Below are 7,195 nucleotides of genomic sequence, written 5' to 3'. Positions count from 1 at the left end.
GCCCCATCTGCGGCTCTTGCTCCCAAACAGGCACTTGAGCAGGATTAAAAGCAGGGGTGTGTGGTTGGTGGAAGGACTCTGGTGGAGGACCCAGTTATGCACTGGACGGTTAACCACAGGTCAGCAATTGGAACTAACCAGCCAGCCCTCAGGAGAAAGAGAAGGCTTAAAGTACTTGAAACCTCAAGGGGATGTTCTCTCCTGTCCTGTGGAGTTTCTGTGAGTCGGAATGGATTCCCTGGCACTATTTCTGGCGGTGGATGGGGAGAGGAAGGTAGGTACCTTTGGAAGGAAGAGGAAAGGGAGATGATGCAGAGCATTCCCAGGTGTGACGGTGAGACCTGCCTGGAGGTCCGAGTGATGCCTCCTGGGGTTTGTGTCCTTTTCATGAGGGACACTGAGGAGGACGGAGCCCTCTCTCTGGCTCTTGCCTGCCCACTCGCTAGGATTGCGTATCTGGCTCTGGGGCTGGCAGCCTGTGTGGCCTGCTGTCCCCGTGGACCCAAGTGACTGCACCTACAACCGGTGAGCTCCCAGCTGCCCACTCCACCTTCCTGCTTTATCCACCAGCGATGTGTGAGTCTGAAGGGGGCTCTCCTCCCAGCGGCATACCCATGGACTTGAGTTGGATTGGGCTGGGATGCCTTCTTGATATAATGATCTTTCTTATACCTGTATGAGTGTCACTGGTTTTGTTTTTTAAAAAAACTCAGCCTAACACAAAGGCAGAAACCCTTTCTAACGCAAAGTAACTAGGCAGTTTCACGCTGTGTGTGCTGAGAGGGCTCTGGAGCTTTGTGCCCTGTCCCCCTTTGCAGGTATGTTTCAATGAAGCAAATGGCATGACAATTAACATTCCATGTCCAACTAAACTCAGGAAGCTTGTTCGTGAGTCCTAATTTCTTTCTTTATTGGCACATCACATCAGGGTTTCTAGGCATTGGTAGAAAGATTTAAAAATAACCATGAATCACTGCACATGATAAGGGAACAAAGAGTGGCCAGATGTTTGAGCTCAGTGCTGATTTTAACGTAGTCAAACAGAATCTGGTCATCATTATCTCTCCTCAACTCGGAGCGCATAATAAATATATACGGCATAATGCTATCTGTATTACAACGATTGAATGGGTAATTGGCCATGTTAGTATATAATTATCTTCTATGAATGTTTATTAAATACTGACATATTGATGAGCTATGATTAGACCCTACATAAAGCAAATTAATCAGACAGGTAACCTCCCAGGCACCATTCAGGATTCACAATAAATTGAATTGTTAACCTGACATACAAAATAATGACACTAATTTGTGAAGAATGGCGTGCTTTGTAACTGCTATTCTGACTCAGGTTTACCCCTGGCTTCCATGAAATGTTAGTTTCAACAAAGACAGAAAATTCATCACAGTTATGTCAGTCATACTGCAACCCTGTAGGGTATATAGTTTTAAATTCCTCTTAGTTCTATGTGTCCACTCAACGCGACTTCTCTACATTCACGTGGTACCTTGTAGCATTTGAAATGATCATTTCTTAGAAAAGAATATGATGATTATTTAATGAAGCTTTATCAATCCCCTAATTCTCTTTAGGTGTTTAAGCCGGGCAGGGGTGGAATCAGGAAAGCTCTCCAAAATTGAGTCTGTCAATGAAAACCCCTTTTCCTTGAGAAAGTGGTGATGACACATATTTGGGGGAAAAGACTAAAGAAAGAAAAGTTCCTAAAGTTTGGTGGATCAAACCCACCCAATAGCACCATAGAAGAACAAAGGTCTGGTGATCTGTTTCCATGAAGATTGCAATCAAGAAAAGCCTACTGAGCAGATTTCGTATGTAACTCCTGGGGCACCAGCAGGTTGCATTGGCTTGACAGCAATGGGCTTGGTTTTTGACGTGTTACATTTGAATGTGTTGGTGCATCGTCTGTGCCCAAAAAAAGTTATCTAAAGGCTCAGTGGCAATCTGAGATGACGATATGAAAAGCCTTGCCATTAGAGAAATGGAAAAGCCAAAAGATGAGTCTTCAAACTAAGATTGGCTACGTTGTTGCTGTCAGGTGCCATTGAGCCAGTTCTGACCCATAACGACCCTGCACAACCCAGAATGAAACACCGACAGGTCCTGCACCATCTGAACAATTGTTCCTACGCTTGAGCCCATGGTTACAGTTATGTGTTCATCCATCTCATTAAATGCCTTCCTCTTTTTCACTGCCCATCTACTTTATCAAGCATGAGGTCCTTCTCCCAGGAGTGGTCTCTCCTGACAACATGTCCAAAGTATGTAAGACGGTCTCACCATCTTTGCCTTAAAGGAGCACTCTGGCCTGACTTCTTCCCAAACAAATTTGTTTATCCTTGTGGCAGTCCGTGGTACTTTCAATATTCTTCCCCAGCACCTCACTTCAAACTCGATAATGCTTCTGTCATTCTTATTCAATGTGAAACTTTCACATGCATTTGAAATGCCATGGATGAGTCAGGGGCAGGGGCACTCAAAGTTCACAAGAACATCCTGACTTTCCAGTACTCTAAAGAAGTCTCCTGCAAGCAGACATACGCAGTGCAACACACCTTTTGATCTTTCAACTGCTGCTTCTGCCGTGGATTCAATCAAGACAAAATACATGACAACTTCGATCTTTAATACATATATCATGATGTGACATTGGTCCAGTTGTGGGATTTTGGTTTTCTTTACATTGAGTTGTGATCCCTACTGAAGGCTGCAACCCTTGATCTTCATCAGTAAGTGCCTCAAGTCCTCCTGACTTTGAGCAAACAAGATTGTGTCATCTGCATATCACTGGTTGTTAATACGACTTTCTTCAATTCTGATGCTACCTTCTTCTTCACATAATCCAGCTTCTCTGGTGGTTTGCTCAGCATACAGTTTGGATAAATAAGATGTGAGGATACAACCTCAATGCACAGCTTTTCTGCTTTTAAACCAGGCAGTATTCCCTTGTTTGCACAATTTCTTCTGATCCATACACAAGTTTCACATGAGCACAATCAAGTGTTTTGGAATTACCATTCTTCTCAAAGCTGTACATAGTTTGTCACGGTCCACACAGTCAAATGTCTTTGCGTAATCCATAAGACACAAACACACCTCTGTGCTATTCTCTGCTTTTATCCAAGATCCATTTTGACATCAGCAATGATATCCCTTGTTCCAGGGATCTCTTCTGAATTCAGCCTGAACCTCTGGCAGCTCCCTGTCAATGTACTGCTGCAACTGTTGTTGGATGATCTTCAGCAAAAATTTGCTTGCCTGTGATAGCAATGGTATTGTTCTATAATTTGAGCATTCTGTTGGGTTGCCTTTCTTTGTAATGGACACCAATTTGGATCTCTGCTACTGAGTTGGTCAAGTAACTGCCTTCCAAATTTCCTGGCATAGACAAGTGAGTGCTTCCAGTGCTTCTTCAGCTGATTGAAGCAATTCAAATGGTATTCTGTCAACTCCTGAGCCTTGTTTTAGGTAAATGCTTTCAGTGCAGCTTGGATTTCTACCTTCAATACCATTGGTTCTTGCTTATATGCTGCTTCCTGCAATGGTGGAAGGTCAAGTAGTTCTTTTTGGTACAGTAACTGTGTATTCTTTCCATCTTCTTTTGATGCTTCCTGCATCATTCAATATCTTGCTCATAGAGTTTTTCAGTGTTGCAACGTGAGGCGTGACTTTTTGCTTGAGTTCTTTCCATTTCAGATCTGCAGAGCGTGTTCTTCTTTTTGGGTTCCCAGCTCTAGGTCTTCGCACATTTCACTATAATATCCTGCTTTGTCTTCTGGATATAACCTTTGACATTTTCTGTTGAGCTCTTTGACTCGATCACCTCTTCCATTTTCCGTAGCTACTATTCGATAATGAAGAACACGTTTCAGAAGCTTGTGACATCCACTTTGATTTTTCTCTTTCTGCTCTGTCTTAAATGACCTTTTGCTTTCTTCATGACAGCGGTTCTTGATGACATACCACAATTCATCAAGTCTTCTGTCATTGATGTTGAATGCATTAAATCTGTTCTTGACAAGTCCTCAAGGTTCAGGGGGGGATAGACTCTAGGTAGTATATTGACCCTAATGGACTCTTTTTCATTTTCTTCAGCTTTAACCTGAACTTACATGTGAGAATTGATGGTGAGTTAGTTTATTGTGCCAACCTGGCTGATAAACATGTGGGATTAATTGAAGGGCAGAGGGATAAATGGCTCAGTGAGCCTCGTCTTTCTAGTTCTCGGGTCTCTTGCATTGTGATGGTTGGGCCAGGGTGAAGCTGCCTTAGCCAGTTCCCTGCTTTAGCTAGTGGGGCTCACTTCCTGCAGGATGTCCCTGAGAAGAAGCCACACGGACCTACTCCGATGCAGCCCTGGGTGCTGGAGCAACCGTGTGGAGACCCCTGCCAGCACTGAGATGCTGACACGTTCACTGACTCAATTTTCCTCTTGCAGTCGGCATCGTTGCGGCCGTTTTGTGAGATGGAGGAGGACTTTGTGGATTGGTGTTGGACAGATGGTTAATGGGTTAATGTTGGACTTGTGGGCCTGGGCAGCACTGGGTTGGGATATTTCTTGATGCACACTTAACCTTTACATAAATCTCTCTCTTATACATGAGTTTCTGTAGATTTGTTTCTCTAAAGTACCCAGACTAACACATGATGGTACCTTGGGAGTGGGGTACTGGAGAAACAAATCCTAAGATGGAGAGTAGATGTTTGTTTGACCTCTCCCTCATGTAGTTTTTCTTGTCTAGCCAGAGGTCAGATAAAGACACACTTTACTCAGTTGTTTTCTGGGAAATATATGAGAAGTAGGAAAATAGAAAGTTTGTCAGCCCACTTGCTTCAGCCATTAAAATTTGATCTTTAGATGGATTTAGGCTATGTCTATAAAGAAACTTTGAAAATATATGCCCCACCCAGTGGTTTGGAGTACTCAGGAACCAGTAGTCTTTGTCAGAAGCTGGAAAAAATCTGGAACCATGAAGAAAACTCCTCTCTAGGTCTAGGACTGAATGTTAAAGGGAGTCTGAGAGCAAGCTAAAATGCTTGCTAGGTGACCACCTGTGTCTACTTGTTGAATGGAAGTAGGAGAAATGCAGCAATAAAGAGATGGGTTGAGTTTGACCACCAACACCTGTGGACCTGGTTTACAGGAAAAAGAGGAGAAGATGAGGGTGGGTTGACTGGTCTAAGGTTCATGACCTAGCACGAGGGAGCTAGGCTTGCTGAGTATTGGTGAGAGCCCATGGTCCAAAGGCAAGGTGACCAATGGGCACCCTGTGGAGGCTGAGTGAGGCAGCCCACACTGAGTTGACCAGAACCCGACCAGATGGAGATTGTTGAGCCTGTGAACTGGTGCATATTGTTGCTGACTTTATGGATGGCCTGTCTGGATTTGACTTTGCTTATGGATGCAGAATTCACAAGGTTCCAACTGGAATGAAGACTTTGTGTTGAAAAATATGATTGTCTTCTCAAATTAACCCCCCATGTATTGATCGGCCAGGTTGGCACAATAAAGTGCTGATGAGAAGAGAGCCCTCGCGTCCTTTAAACAAGATTCTGGCCCGTTTCGGAGAGGCGAAATTGGCTTGACACATGAGGATTGTTCCTAGGTTTCCTCAGCGTTTGCCATGGCTTCCTTGGTCCACGACTTGAGGAGGCCAGTGGCAGTCATGGCTCCGGTGTATCACCCGCGTGCTCTGAGGAGGAGGAGGCTCCGGGCTCCCCGGGGAGGCATTGCAGTCTGTCCAGGAGTCCAAGCCCAGGAGAGTCGCCTGCTCTCCGCGGAGCCACAACTCTTGCTCGCACTCCTGCTCTCCAGGAGACTCTTGGTCGGGTCGCACTCCCGCACCTGGTCCTGTTCGAGAGCGGCCTTCTGGGATCCGGGCAACCTGTTCAGCTCGGTCTCCTCATCTGCCTACTATGGCTGCTACTCGCGTCCCTACGGAGGCGACAAGCCGTGGCCCAGCTTCCTGGACGGGGAGAGGGAGGAGAGCCACGCCAGAAGAGATTTAAGCGAGAGAGAGAAGATTGGAGAACTGGGCGCTCCTATCTCCAAAGAATCCCTAACCAGATTCTGATGAACACACACCAGTAGAGGATGCCGACTCAAAGAAAAGCAGCTCAGCTTCTACTTCGAAAGATGAGGACAAGAAAAAGAAGAAGTCCGGTTACTCAAAAGAAAGGCTGAGGAAAGGAGAAAGGAAAAAAATCATCCAAAAAGAAACAGAAAAAGGCTGACGACAGTGATTGTGACTCTGATTCTGAATCAGACTCGCGCGATGAAGATACAAACAGGAGAACGAAGAAAGCCAAGAAAAGGGAAACGAAGAAGAAACGCAAATCGAAAAAGAAATCTAAGAAGAAGAAAAAAGAGAACAGTGATTCAAGTGCTGGAGATTCCCAAGAAGAGTTTCTGGAGAATCCCTGGAAGGACGGATCAAAGCCTGAAGAACCCTCAGATTTAATTGGTCCAGAGGCTCCAAAAACACTGGCCTCACAAGATGATAAACCTTTGAACTATGGCCATGCTCTCTCACCTGGTGAAGGTGCAGCTATGGCTGAGTCTGTGTATATTATGATCGGAAAGAGCGTGACAGTTAAACTGTGCCTTCTATTTCATTCAGTAAAAAGCTGCTTACTCCTATCACTTAAGCAAGTCCGTTGAGGGATTTGGGAAGGCCTGTCATAACTTTCCCATCTGAAAAACCAGATGATAGTTGCGATCCTGCTGAATTGGGGAGACGTGGTGGAGAAAAGGGGTGGCTGAGTTGAGAAACTGGAAATGCATGTTGCAGGCAGGTGTTATCTGTCCTGTATCTGACACTTGCCTGGGCCTTCCTCAATGGGACTTGAGGAGAGATTATCACTCCTATTTTGAATGTGTTATAAATAAACTTCATAGAAATATCCAGGAGACCACTTGTGCTAACAAATTGAAGGCATTGCTGAAAGGAATGGAATCTCAAAAATTGACTTGTGGAATATAATATATAGTCTTCTGTAAAAGTAACCTGTTTCTTTCCATCCCTACCTCCACCACAAAACCAACCAATAAGCCAAAAATCAAACTAAAAGCAAACACGCCAATGTGCTTGTAAATACCCACAGATTTGATAGATTGAAAATGTTGAACATTCATTTTAAAATTGACTAAGCTACTAAAAACAATTCTTAATA

General features: G+C 44.5%; 1 pseudogene; it reads left to right on the top strand.

Annotated features, from left to right (window-relative positions):
* Nucleotides 1-6,683, top strand: part of LOC101639840 — a 10,662-nt pseudogene extending 3,979 nt beyond the window's left edge.
* The last annotated feature ends 512 nt before the right edge of the window (nt 6,684-7,195 follow it).

Source organism: Echinops telfairi, unplaced genomic scaffold, assembly GCF_000313985.2.
Source record: "Echinops telfairi isolate 266 unplaced genomic scaffold, ASM31398v2 ScPeMD7_3533;HRSCAF=4204_0, whole genome shotgun sequence".
Lineage (NCBI taxonomy): Eukaryota > Metazoa > Chordata > Mammalia > Afrosoricida > Tenrecidae > Echinops > Echinops telfairi.
Note: the sequence above shows the minus strand (reverse complement) of the source record. Positions and strands in the feature narration are given on the sequence as shown.